Genomic DNA, 12,639 nt, shown 5'->3' on the forward strand with positions numbered 1-12,639 from the left:
ACTGAAGAATAATAAAAAGGCGTCCTCAGCAAACCTAAGGCTCTCTTAGAGTTGTAGAAACGAGGAAGCTCCCCTGGGTCGGAAGGGTCTGGCGGGGCTGAGGAGACAGGCCGCTGTCTTCCCATCCTACGAAGCCACCTCTCCGTCCTCGCTCTGCTGGCCTCCTCCCGTCTTGTCCTTCCTTCCACTTGGATGGGTTCTAAGGGAGCTGGAGAAAGTGAGCGGGAGAAAGTCCAGGCTCCTGCCACCACGGCCCTGCTCCAGGCACCACCTCCTCCAGCCTTATCTCCCACTGCTCTGCCCCCACCTACACTCCTGCTTTTAGAAGTGCCTCTCCCCCCCCCCGCCCCCCCCCGCACCCACCTTTAACTTCAGCCTCAAAAATAAGCCTCTTTCTCTGAGACCCAAATCAGGGCATACACAGTAGGCGTTCAATAAACATATCAGGTCTCAGCTCTGACAGCCTCTCCTCCAGGAAGCCCTCCCTGATTTCTCATGGTAGGCAGGGTCAGGTGTCCCCTCTGGGTTTCCCAACCGTTCTGGGATGTGGCTATCCGGGGGCAGCCCAGGCTCCCCTGTGTGTGACCCTGTGAGGGCAGGCCGTGGGTTGTGATCACTGCGTATAACCAGACACTGTCCCAAACAGCTGAGACCTCAGGGAATGGGTCTGTCAGGCCCAGCTCTGACTTTTGAAAAAGGCTTGCTTACAATGCTCTGAATTGTGCCCCCTGATGCCATCCCTCTGGGACCCAGGGATGGCTCTACTTGCTTTTCTAGGTCAACAAAGGAGTGCCGGGTGGTGCAAAGGGACTCAGGGAGGCCTGTCAGGCCCAGCCCAGAACCTGCCCTCCTGAGACACAAAGCCATTGTCAGCAGCTCAGGTCTCTGTCACCAGCTCCACCCTGCAGGCTCATAAAGCACCTCTGTCTCATTTGTGAACGTTTCTGTGGGACCCACTGTGGGACCAGAGACCTCAGCAACCACCATGGTTGTGCATTCCCTCCTCTCCCATCTCCCTCCTCCTTATTCAAGACACGGAGAGGTGAGGGTCTTTGCCTAAGGTCACACAGCCAGGGAAGGGCAAGGGGAAATGAAATTTTAAAAATCAACCATATGGAGGTAAAGTGAACATACAATAAAACACACCCATTTTAAGTGTGCACTTTGGATGAGTTCTGATAAAAGTGGAGTCATATAATCATATCACCATCAAGATAGAGAGCATTGCCACCTCCCCACATTACCCTGTGCCCTTTGTAGTCAAACTCTTGAAGCCCAGTTCCTTGCAGCCACTGATGTGTGTGTGTTTTTTTTTTAATTAAAAAAAAAGTATTGATTTGCCAGCTGGCGTGGCTCAGTGGTTGAGCGTAAACCTACCTATGAACCAGGATCAGGGCACATGCCCGGGTTGCGGCTCGATTCCCAGTGGGGGGTGTGCAGGAGGCAGCTGATCAATGATTCTCTCTCATCATTGATGTTTCTCTCTCTCCCTCTCCCTTCATCTCTAAAACCAATAAAAATATTTTTTTAAAAATTATATTAATTTGAGAGACAGACAGAGAGAGAGGGAGAGAGAGAAACGTTGACCTGCTACTGCATGTACTCATGCATTCATTGGTTGACCCCTGCATGTACCCAGACCAGTGATTGAACCTGCAACCCTGGCCTATTAGGACGAGGTTCCAACCAACCTGGCCAGGGCTGATATTTTTTTTTAAAAAAATCTCTATAATTTTTCCCCCCCAGAGCATCATAGAAATGGGATGATACAGTATGTAGCCTTTAAAAAAATCATTCAAAACAAAACAAAACAAAACAAACACCCTCACAGGCAGGAACATTCACTCTTTTCCGTGCTGCGCCATGGCTGTGACACGCGTGCGGTTGTGTACCACCCCCAGCATCCAAATGAATATGAGTTTCGTCGCCCCCCCAAATGCCCTCCCCCCCCACCCCTGCAACCGCCCATCTGTGTTCTGCCCGCAGTGGGTGGCCTTTCCCGAATGTCTTATCACTGGAATAACAAGGTCTTTTGATTCTGGTCTCGCACTCAGCGGCATGCACCTGAGACCCATCCACGCCATCGTGTGAGCTGCAGCTTGTTGCTCGTCACGGCTACACAGCGTCCCACGTGACAGGGGGACACGGTTCACTCATCCGTCTACCAGGTGGAAACATGTGGGTTGTTTCCAGTTGCTGGCAACTGTGCACAGAGCTGCTATCCACAAGCTCGGACTTGCTTTTGTGTGACCAGAGGCCTGCGCTTGCCGTGGGTAAGTGCCCAGGCCTGACATCGCTGGGTCACAGGAGGAGTGTATGTTTAAGCTCCGGGGAAACTGGCAAATGTTTGCCGAGGTGGCGACACTGGTTTGCATTCCCACCAGCAGCCTGTGGTTGCAAAGCTGCTATGGTCAGTAAGACAGGTCTGAGCTCCTGGCCACGAAGCCACACCGCTCCTGGGGGGGAAAAAAATAAAAAGATTGCGACAAAAGCTCTCGCCACCTTAGTCACCATGCAAGCAGCTGCTTTAAAAAAAAAAAAAAGAAAAGAAAACAAAGAAGAACGGGCCCTGGCCTGGTGGCTTCCTTGGCTGGCATGTAGTTCTTACACCAAAAGGTTTCAGGCCGGTTCCCAGTCAGGGCTCACCCCTAGGTTGTGGGCTCCATCTCCAGTGGGGGGTATGAACCATCATTGATGTTTCTTTCTTTCTTTTTTTTTTTAATATATTTATTTATTTATTTTTTAAAATATATTTTATTGATATTTTACAGAGAGGAAGGGAGAGGGATAGAGAGCTAGAAACATCAATCAGCTGCCTCTTGCACACCTCCCACTGGGGATGTGCCCGCAAGCAAGGTACATGCCCTTGACCGGAATCGAACCTGGGACCCCTGAGTCCGCAGGCCGACGCTCTATCCACTGAGCCAAACCAGCTAGGGCCATCATTGATGTTTCTATCCCTTTCTCCCTCTCCCTTCTTTTCTCTGAGATCAATAAAAACAATTTTTTTTTTAAAATGGGGGGAAACCCCCCACCACATCCTCAGGTGAGGATTAAAAAAAAAAAAAAAAAAAAGAATGAGGAGGAGGGACTTCCAGGGTTGACGCAGTGTGATCTCCCAGATACACGGCTGGGGAAATACAGGGCAGGATAAGGGGGGTGTCACTGACATAAAGAGGGGGCGGGGGGGGGGGAATGTAGGTGCATACTTTCTTGTTCGGGCGTAGGCCACTTCTAGAATAAAACATGAGAGCGAAACTGGGAGGTGGGGGCAGGACTGGGAGGGGATGAGCAGAGGGCCATGGGGGTGGGCCCCTTTCACTGCCATTCCGTGTTTTTTGGATTTGGAAACTTGTGAAGGTCTGACCTCTTCAAAATAAACGCCTACCATCCGTTCACGCTGCCAACAGGTATTTCAGGCCCTGCTCTGCCCGTGAACACACAGGTCTGCCCTTGGGAAGTCAGAATGCAGCCCTGGAGACAAGCTGCCAGTGAGAGAAAAACAGAGACAGGGTCTGGTATTTGCAGGGGAGAATAAAGCCAGCGAGGGACGGGGAGGAGCATGCAGAGTGGTTTAAAAACCTTAAAAAAAATCCAGTCCAGCCGGGTGGATTCCATTGATAAGAGTGACTGAGCAGCAATCTATGAACCAGGAGGTCATGGTTCAATTCCAGGTCAGGGCACCTACCCAGGTTGTGGGCTCGATCTCCAATGTGGGGGGTGCAGAAGGGGACCCATTAATGATGCTCTCTCATCATTGATGTTTCTATCTCTCTCTTCCTTTCCCTTCCTCTCTGAAATCAATAAAAAATATATTTTAAAAAGTCCAGTGGCCAAGGGAAGCCCCTCTAAGGAGTGACACTGGGACAGCGATGTGAGGGGGTAAGAGAGGAGCCAGGCGGACACCTGGGGAAGAGGGTCCAGGCTGAGGGAACAGCATGTACAAAGGCCCTGAGGTGGTTTGTACCGGCTGTTTTTGAGGCCAACGTGGTTGGAGCAGAGTGAGGAAGCAGGAGATGGGGGAGGCGGGTGTGTGTGGAGGAGATGGTTTGGGGCGCATGGGCCAACAGGGACTTTGGCGTTTGCTCAGAAGGAGAGGGGAGCCATGGAGGGTTCTGAACAGGGGTGGGCCGTGATCTGACTTGTCTTAGCAGGTCCCCCTGACTGCATGTGGGGGCAAGGACGGAGGCCGGGAGCCCAGTGGAGGAGGGGACCACGTGGTCTAGGCTGTAGGTGATGCGATGGTGGGGAGCTGAGAAGCGGCTGAATTCAGAGGCTGTTTTTTTTTTTTTTTTTTAAATATATTTTTTATTGATATTTTACAGAGAGGAAGGGAGAAGGATAGAGAGCTAGAAACATCGATGAGAGAGAAACATCGATCAGCTGCCTCCTGCACACCTCCCACTGGGGATGTGCCCGCAACCAAGGTACATGCCATTGACCGGAATCGAACCCGGGACCCTTCAGTCCGCAGGCCGACGCTCTATCCACTGAGCCAAACCGGTTTCGGCTCAGAGGCTGTTTTGAAGGTGACACTCCAATAGGTCTTACTTCTACCTGTGGGAGGGGTTAAGCAGAGCGGCTCAGGGAACTGGGAGAGGGAGGAATGAGAGGACCAGGCCTGGTTTGTGGAGACCAGGGAAGACGATGCTGGGGCCCGAAGCAGGTGAGGACATGTTTGCAGGAGGAGAGCACAAGGATCTGCTAGAGAACAGAAAGGATGGCGGAGAGAAGCAGTGGCCAGGCCGCACAGAGCCCACCAGGCCTGTGGCTGTGACGCAGCCTGTGGACTTTCTTCTGAGGGCACCGGGCTGGGGGAGGGGGGTCCCGGGGGGCTCTGGGGGGCACTGGGGGGCACCGGGGGGCCACAGCAGGCTCTGAGCAGGTGTCAGGGTTGAGTTTTTGTTTTTTGTTTAATATATTTTTATTGATTTCAGAGAGGAAAGGAGAGGGAGTGAGAGAGGGAAACAATTAATGATGAGAGAGCATCATGGACGGCTGCCTCCTGCACGCCCCACACTGGGAATCGAGCCCACAACCTGGGCATGTGTCCTGATCGGGGAACTGAACCGTGACCTCCTGGTTCATAGGCTGATGCTCAACCACTGCGCCACGCTGGCCGGGCAGGGTTGAGTTGTAAAAAGACCCCTCTGACTGTGTAGGGAGACCAGCTGCCCAGCAAGGGAAGCCGGTCAGTTTCAGAGATCGAGGACGCAACCCTCGGGGGAGGGAAATGGTGGGGTCCATGCTGACTTCAGAGGCCACTGCCCATAGGGTTCTCCTGCATGAACCCAGCGAGTGTTCACAACCACACAGAGGAGTACCCCGCTCCGCAGCTGGGGAGCCGGAGGCTGGGAGAGGAGGCCGTGTCCCAGGTCCTAGGCCACAGTCAGGAACTGAAGCTGAGAGATTCGAACCCATACCTGACCTTTCAGTGCCAGGAAGGGATATGGGCCCTGCCCATCCCTCACCCCCAACCAGAGGGCTTGACCTCCTGGGAGTCCCCGGGGGTGGGTAAGGCCGCCACACCTCGCTCCCTCCCCACCCTGAGCCCCAAGCCCAGCGGAGGACTTTAACCCTGGGCCACCAGCAGCAAGCACGCAGAGGCCGCTGCGCAGAATTCCCCTTCTCCTCGTGCCAGGGGAGTTACCCAGGGCGCAGGGGCGGGGAGGGGGCAGGTGCAGAGGGGACAAAGGGGAAAGGGAACATCTCAGTTCGCCAGGGCCAGGCTGCTTTCCTCCTCCGTGTCTCAGTGTCCCGCTCGGTAAACCGGGCGAGGCTCCTTCTGTGGACGGAAGAAGGACCTGCAGAGCTTTGCTAGGGTGAAGGGCTCTTCCGGCATCTGACAGGGAGACAGGTTTCCCCAGCCTGATGGGGGAGACAGGTTTCCCCAGCCTGATGGGGGAGACAGGTTTCCCCAGCCTGATGGGGGAGACAGGTTTCTCCAGCCTGATGGGGGAGACAGGTTCCCCCAGCCTGATGGGGGAGACAGGGAGCCCCAGCCTGATGGGGGAGACAGGGAGCCCCAGCCTGATGGGGGAGACAGGGAGCCCCAGCCTGATGGGGGAGACAGGTTCCCCCAGCCTGATGGGGGAGACAGGGAGCCCCAGCCTGATGGGGGAGACAGGGAGCTCCAGCCTGATGGGGGAGACAGGGAGCCCCAGCCTGACGGGGGAGACAGGGAGCCCCAGCCTGATGGGGGAGACAGGGAGCCCCAGCCTGATGGGGGAGACAGGTTTCTCCAGCCTGATGGGGGAGACAGGTTCCCCCAGCCTGATGGGGGAGACAGGTTCCCCCAGCCTGATGGGGGAGACAGGTTCCCCCAGCCTGATGGGGGAGACAGGGAGCCCCAGCCTGATGGGGGAGACAGGGAGCCCCAGCCTGATGGGGGAGACAGGGAGCCCCAGCCTGATGGGGGAGACAGGGAGCCCCAGCCTGATGGGGGAGACAAGGGGTCCCAGCCTGATGGGGGAGACAAGGGTCCCAGGCTGATGGGGGAGACAGGTTTCCCCAGCCTGATGGGGAGGGACCACTGGGAGCCCTCACCAAGTCCGATGGGAGAGGCAGGATTTCCCAAGTGGGACAGAGAAGATAAGAAGTGCCAGCTCCATGGGTGGAGAGCAAGTCTCTAGTTTGGTTTTCCAGTCTGAGGGGGGAGGCAAGATGCTCCAGTCTGAGCTCCCGAGGTGACCAGAGATGAACAACGTGTCTGCTGCAGCCCAGCCAGCTCTTTCCTGAGCCCGGAGTTGGAGCCCCTGTTTGCTTGAAACCCCAGCTCGGGAGAGGCCAGGACCAAGGGGCAGAGAGGCAGCGGGCACGTGGGACTTGCTCCTGTGACCCCGGCCCCTTCCGGGCTCTCAACCTGACCCCTCTTTCCCGCGCTCCAGCCTGGCTGGTGGTGTACTGGCGCCACCTAGCGGTTGCTGTGGGCCAGGCCTCCCATCCAGAGCGGGAGGAGAGCTGAGCCCCCAGAAGACCTGGATGCAAAGTCTCCCCTTCACTCCCGCCAAAACCCATCTGTGATTCTGTGGCTTCGCTACAGGCAACCTCCATGTGGCAGCCGGGGCGTGCGTGCATGCGTGTGTGTTTCTGACTTACAAACCTACCCCTGCCTCTCCTCTGCTCATGGCTTTCCCGCGGCTCCCAGTGCCTTGGAAGGAAGCGCACACGCAGGCTAACGGGCCTCCCTTAGCCTCCCCTGGCCTCTCTGTGCCTTCGCTGAGCAGTGAGCTGTTTCTGGAGGAAGTCTTTCTCAGGGCTTACCTGAGGCCTTTGCACAGGCTGTTCCCTCTATCCGGAGCACCTTTCCCTGTCTCTTCCCCAGTATCGCTCTTAGTCCTCCTGCAGGCCCAACCTGATTCCCTAGGTCAAGGTGTCAAGGTCACAGCCCTGCTGGCTGTTGTAGTCACTGCTCTATCCCTGTAGTATAGGGCCTGACACTAACATACTCCACGGATTGTTTGTTTGTTTGAGTGAATGAATGAATGAAAGTCAGGCTAAAGAGTTTGCAAGGGCAGCCATCGGAGAGTTGAATCAGGGAGAGTTCACGGTCAGAGTTAGAAGCCCCCAAGTGCCCCCTTAATCCTGGGCCTTTGCACACACTGTTTCCTCTCCCAGAAACATTTGCACCTATTAACGCTCACTCATCCTCTCAAGGAGTCCCCTCTTCCAGGGAGCCCTCCCTGACCCCCAGCTGGGTCAGGTGTTCCCCTACGCAGCCTCCTGGGCTCCCCATCTCGGTGCTGGGTTGTCACCGTCTGTGATATGGGCTCTGGGGGGACAGGGGTCACCCACTGCTTTCTCCTCAGAGCTTACAGCAGAGACATCCTTCGGTCAGGACCTGGATTTAAATTCCGACCTGCCCATTTGAGGAGCATCTTAGGTGATTGGAGGCCTCTCCTGTAGCCCCACTTTTCTCGTGTGAAATGTGGAAAGAATTGGTGGTTCCTCCGCAGCTTCCCAGGGCTGGGGGCGGGGGGGTTGAGGAGATGAGACCCTGAAGTCCTCAGCTGACCACATGCCGGGTGACTTTGGGAAACCCACTTCCCCTTTTGGGGCCCATCTGGCTGGACAAAGGGGTGGCAGGGGCCCCATCCTGCTGGGACAGTTTAGGAGGCCGGCGGGGCTTCCCAGGGTGGGAGGGTCAGGGACAGGCTGAGGGAAGAGGTGTCTGCCGGGCTAGGGGAAAACCAGCCCTGCCAGCTTTCCCCACCGTAAAACGGATAACCAGAGGGAAGCAAACAAGGCCGGCTCCACCCGGCAGGAGGGGAAGTTGGGGGAGAGGATAAGGGGCCCCTTGAGGTGGGTGAAAACCACAGTCCACAACTTGCTGCCAACTTCCACCCCGGAGCCTGCCGTCCTGCGGCCTCAGCTCCGCCTTGTGCCCGCTCAGCCCAAAGCCTGAGACCCCTGGACTCCTCTCTGCTTTCACGCCACGTCTAGTCCACCAGCAAGCGCTATCGGCTCTGCCTTCGAAATCTATTCCACCCTCCACGGCCACAACACCGGTCCAGCTGCCATCGCCACTCCTGTCACCACCACTGCTGTCCCCTCGTGGCTGCATCCCCTTACATCTGCTCCCAACAGTCGCTTCCCACATGTGGTCAGAGGGATCCTGCTGGAGCCTGAGATAGATCCCCTGGCCTTTGCACATGCGGCTCAGCCTCCCACCTCACTTGAGGTGAGAGCAGAAGTCTTCATCATGGCCCACAAGGCCTGCATGATCCCTGTCCTCAGTTGCCCTCACTTCCTCCACTCTCCCCTTGCTTCCTCCACGCCAGCCACACTGGCCTTGAACCTGCCCCCTGGACTTTGGACATTCTGTGCCCTATGTTTGAAATGTTTTCCCTGCCAACTTTCCACCCAGCTCCTTTGATCTTATCTTTCGGGTCTCACCTTGTGGTTAGCTGAATAATGCCCGCCCCCGCCCCCTGTCCCATCCAAGTCTGAATCCCCAGAACCTGCGAATGTTGCCATGTATGGCAAAAGGGACTTCACAGTTGTGATGAAGTGCAGGGTCCTGAGATGGGGAAATGACCCTGCATTACCTGGGTGGGTCCTGCCTGTCATCCCAAGTGTCCTTGTAAGAAGGAAGCAGAGGGAGGTTGGACTACAGAAGAGAAGGTGATGTCAGGTAGAAGCAGAGATTGCAGTGATGCAGCCACAAGCCAAGGAATGCTGGCAGCCAGCAGAAGATGGAAGAGGCAAGGAACAGAGTTCCTCCTGGAGCTTCCAGAAGCAACCAGCCTGTTCACACCTTCATCTGAGCCCTGTAAGCCTCATGTTGGACCCCTGACTTGCAGAACTTTAAGAGAATACATTTCTGCTCTTTTAAGTCAGTAAGTGTGTGGCATTTGTTATAGCAGCCACAGGGAACTAATGCAGACCTTAAATTTCACCCTCTGGCAGGCTGCTTTGGAGTCTCCACCTATACTTCGTGCTCCGTGTTTTCCTCTTAGAACCCACGCTTTTCTGTCAGGGCATCGTGACAGGGCTGTGGGCTTGTGAGGCCAGGGACCCGGCAATATGGGTCAGTGTGTGCACCCATGACCTTATACAGTACATGCTTAGGGTACACACTTGACAGATATTTCTCATTCATTCATTCATTCATTCATTCATTCATCCATCCATTTACTTATCAAGTGTTTATTGAGCACCGATTGTTTGCCTGGCACTGTTCTTGGAGCTGGGGGTGCAGGCAGTGATTCTGCTCTTGTGTTGCCCCTTATTATGTTCCCCAAACCTCCAAATTCATATGCTGATGCCGAACCCCCATGTGCTGTCTGGAGATAGGGCCTATAGGGAGGTCATTAAGGTTAAGTGAGGTCCAGAGGGTGAGGGCCAGGTCTGATAGGATTAGTATCCTTATAAGAAGACACCAGCTGGTTTTGCTCAGTGGATAGAGCGTCAGCCTGCGGACTGAAGGGTCCTGGGTTCGATTTCAGCCAAGGACACATACCTAGGTTGTGGGCTCGATCCCCAGTAGGGGGCATGCACGAGGCAGCGGATCCATGATTCTCTCTCATCATTGATGTTTTTTTCTCTCTCTCTCTCCCTCTCCCTTCCTCTCTGAGGTCAATACAAATCTATATTTTAAAAAAGAAGAGACACCAGAGAGCTTGTCCTCTCTGTCCCGGTGAAGCCACAAGGAAGGGGGCATGTGGGCATGTGGTCAGATGGCAGCCACCTGCAGGCCCCGAGATGAGGCCTCAGAAGGAAACATACTTTGCTGGCACTCGCAGCCTCTAGAACCGTGAGAAATAAATCCCTGTTGTTTAAGTCACCCTGTCTGTGCTACTTTGTTAGGGCAGCCGGAACGGACTCAGACGCTCTCCAGCATTCACTGTATTCCTGTTGGTCCCTTTGTTCCATTAGGATAGATAGCCCTGGTGGTTTTCAACGAGGCCCTCAGCTTCGCCCACAATCCTCCCCTGCAAAGGTGGCCCCGGATGCCCCTCCCCTCCCCGTGGCTGGATGTGGTGACACGCTCCTAGTGACATGGTCTGTGACCTCTCAGACGAGGCGTAAAAGGCACCGTGGCTTCCTGCTGGCCGTCCCATCGGATCACTCACTCCGGGGGACTCAGCGGCCTGGTCCTGAGGATGCTCCATGGAGAGGTCCATGTGGCAAGGGACTGAGGCTCCAGCCTGTAACAGCCCTCCGAGTGGGACAGGAAGTGGGTCCTCCAGCCCCAGCTGCCATCCTACCTGCGCCCTCAGGAGGCACTCTGAGCCGAGCCACCCAGCTAAGCCACTCCTGGATTCTTGACGGACAGAAACTGTGAGATAACAAAGCTGTTGTGTGTTGGGGTAATGTGTTGTGCAGTGGTCTACAAATAATATAACAGCTCTTAAATGTGTTTTGTTAGCTGGGAGGGCAAGTCTCCTTCTCATCACTGCTCCTTCTCCTCTATACCAAGCATGCACTGCGTCCCAACCACTGATTCAGGGGATAGAGACATCAGTAATGAACAGAAGACATCAAATTCCTGCCGCATGGAGCTGCCAGTCTGGCGGAGAAGACAGATAATGAAGGCGTGAAGAGAGGAAGCTGTCATACCGTCGGCTGTGCCCTCAGTGCTGTGAAGAACACGGCTAGAGATCTGAACAGGAACCTGAATGGCGTGATCTAGGGGAAGAACGCTCTTGGCAGAGGGAAAGGCTGGTGCAAAGGCCCTGGGGCAGGAGTTGGTTTTGTTCCAACAGCCAGGAGGCAGGAGGCAGAGGAGAAGTGGGTGGACTGTGATCCAAAGGGGAGCTAATTCCAGAAATGAGACCTTCCCTCGGGGTGGGGGTGGGGGTGGGGCTGGATTTCCTTTTCTGAGGAAGGATCAGGCTGACACCCGCTTCTCAAAGTCACTGTGGGAACGCAGGGGGCTCCTGCCTGTGATCAGCAGCGCAGGGGAGGCCCTATGGCTGCCCTGGTCCTGTGCAGTCCCGTGTGTGTGTGTGTGTGTGTGTGTGTGTGTGTGTGTGTGTCTGGGACGCCCTCTTTGGAATCTTCACTGTGAGTCAGGACAGGTAGGAGCTGTCCACACTCCCTGCTGGGTTCCCAAAGTCTGGCCTCGGCACCCTGGTGCCAGGGACCTACCCCCTGTCTCTCTTCTTCTCCTCCTGCTCCTTCTCATCCCCCTCCTCCTTCCTTACCTCCTCCTTCCTATTCCTTCTATTCACTTTCTCCCCCCTCCTCCCTCTCCCCCCCTCCCCCCTCCCCCCTGAATCAACATTCCAGCCCAGGGGAGAAAAACAGGGCAGGTTTCCTTCCTCTCCCTGGCAGGGCTCCAGACAGTGACTGGACCATTGTGTGTTCTGGCCTCAAGGTCATTCCCGCCCCTCCCCCCGCCCTCCCCCTGCAGAAGGGTTACTTGAGAAAAGGCATCTAGGGTGAGGGGGAGGAATGGGGCAGGGAGAGGCAGAGGCTGCCCTGGAGGCCCAGACTAGCTCCCAGCCACTGCTGGTAGAATCCCAGGCCCCCAGCACCATCAACTTGGTGGCTTTAGCAGGGGAGGGCGGAGCTGCTATCAGCCTCCTCAGTCTGAAACCTGCTGTGTGACGCTGGGCCAGTTCCTGCCCTCTCTGGGCTAATTCCTGGCGCTGCACCTTTCTGACTGAGTGACTTTCAGCAAGTCACCTCCTCTTCCTTTTTCTGTTAAACAGTCCCCCCATCTGGGTCACCCCACTTCCCAGCTGACAAAAATTAACCAGGCTATTTCTTGCTTTCTTAAAAAAAATAAAATAAAAATACACACACACACACACACACATATAATTTATTTCAGAGAGGAAGGGAGAGGGAGATAGAAACATCAATGATGAGAGAAAATCATTGATTGGCTGCCTTCTGCACACCCCCAGCTGGGGACCGAGCCTCCAACCTGGTCGTGTGCTCTTGACTGGAATCAAACCCAGGCCCCTTCCGTCCGCAGGCTGATGCTCTATCCACTGAGCCAAACCGGCTAGGGCAGTGCTCAGCAGACTGCGGCTCACGAGCCACATGCGGCTCTCGAGCCGCGGTTTGCCGCTCTGTTGACTAATGAGTTTGCCGACCACTGGGCTAGGGCTAGGCTATTTCTTTAAAACATTCAGCTTCCAGCTCTTTTCCCTGGAGAAACAGGTTTCCTGGGCCCTGTGTACTTCT

The sequence above is a fragment of the Plecotus auritus genome (genome assembly GCF_963455305.1).
Source record: "Plecotus auritus genome assembly, chromosome: 10".
Classification (NCBI taxonomy): domain Eukaryota; kingdom Metazoa; phylum Chordata; class Mammalia; order Chiroptera; family Vespertilionidae; genus Plecotus; species Plecotus auritus.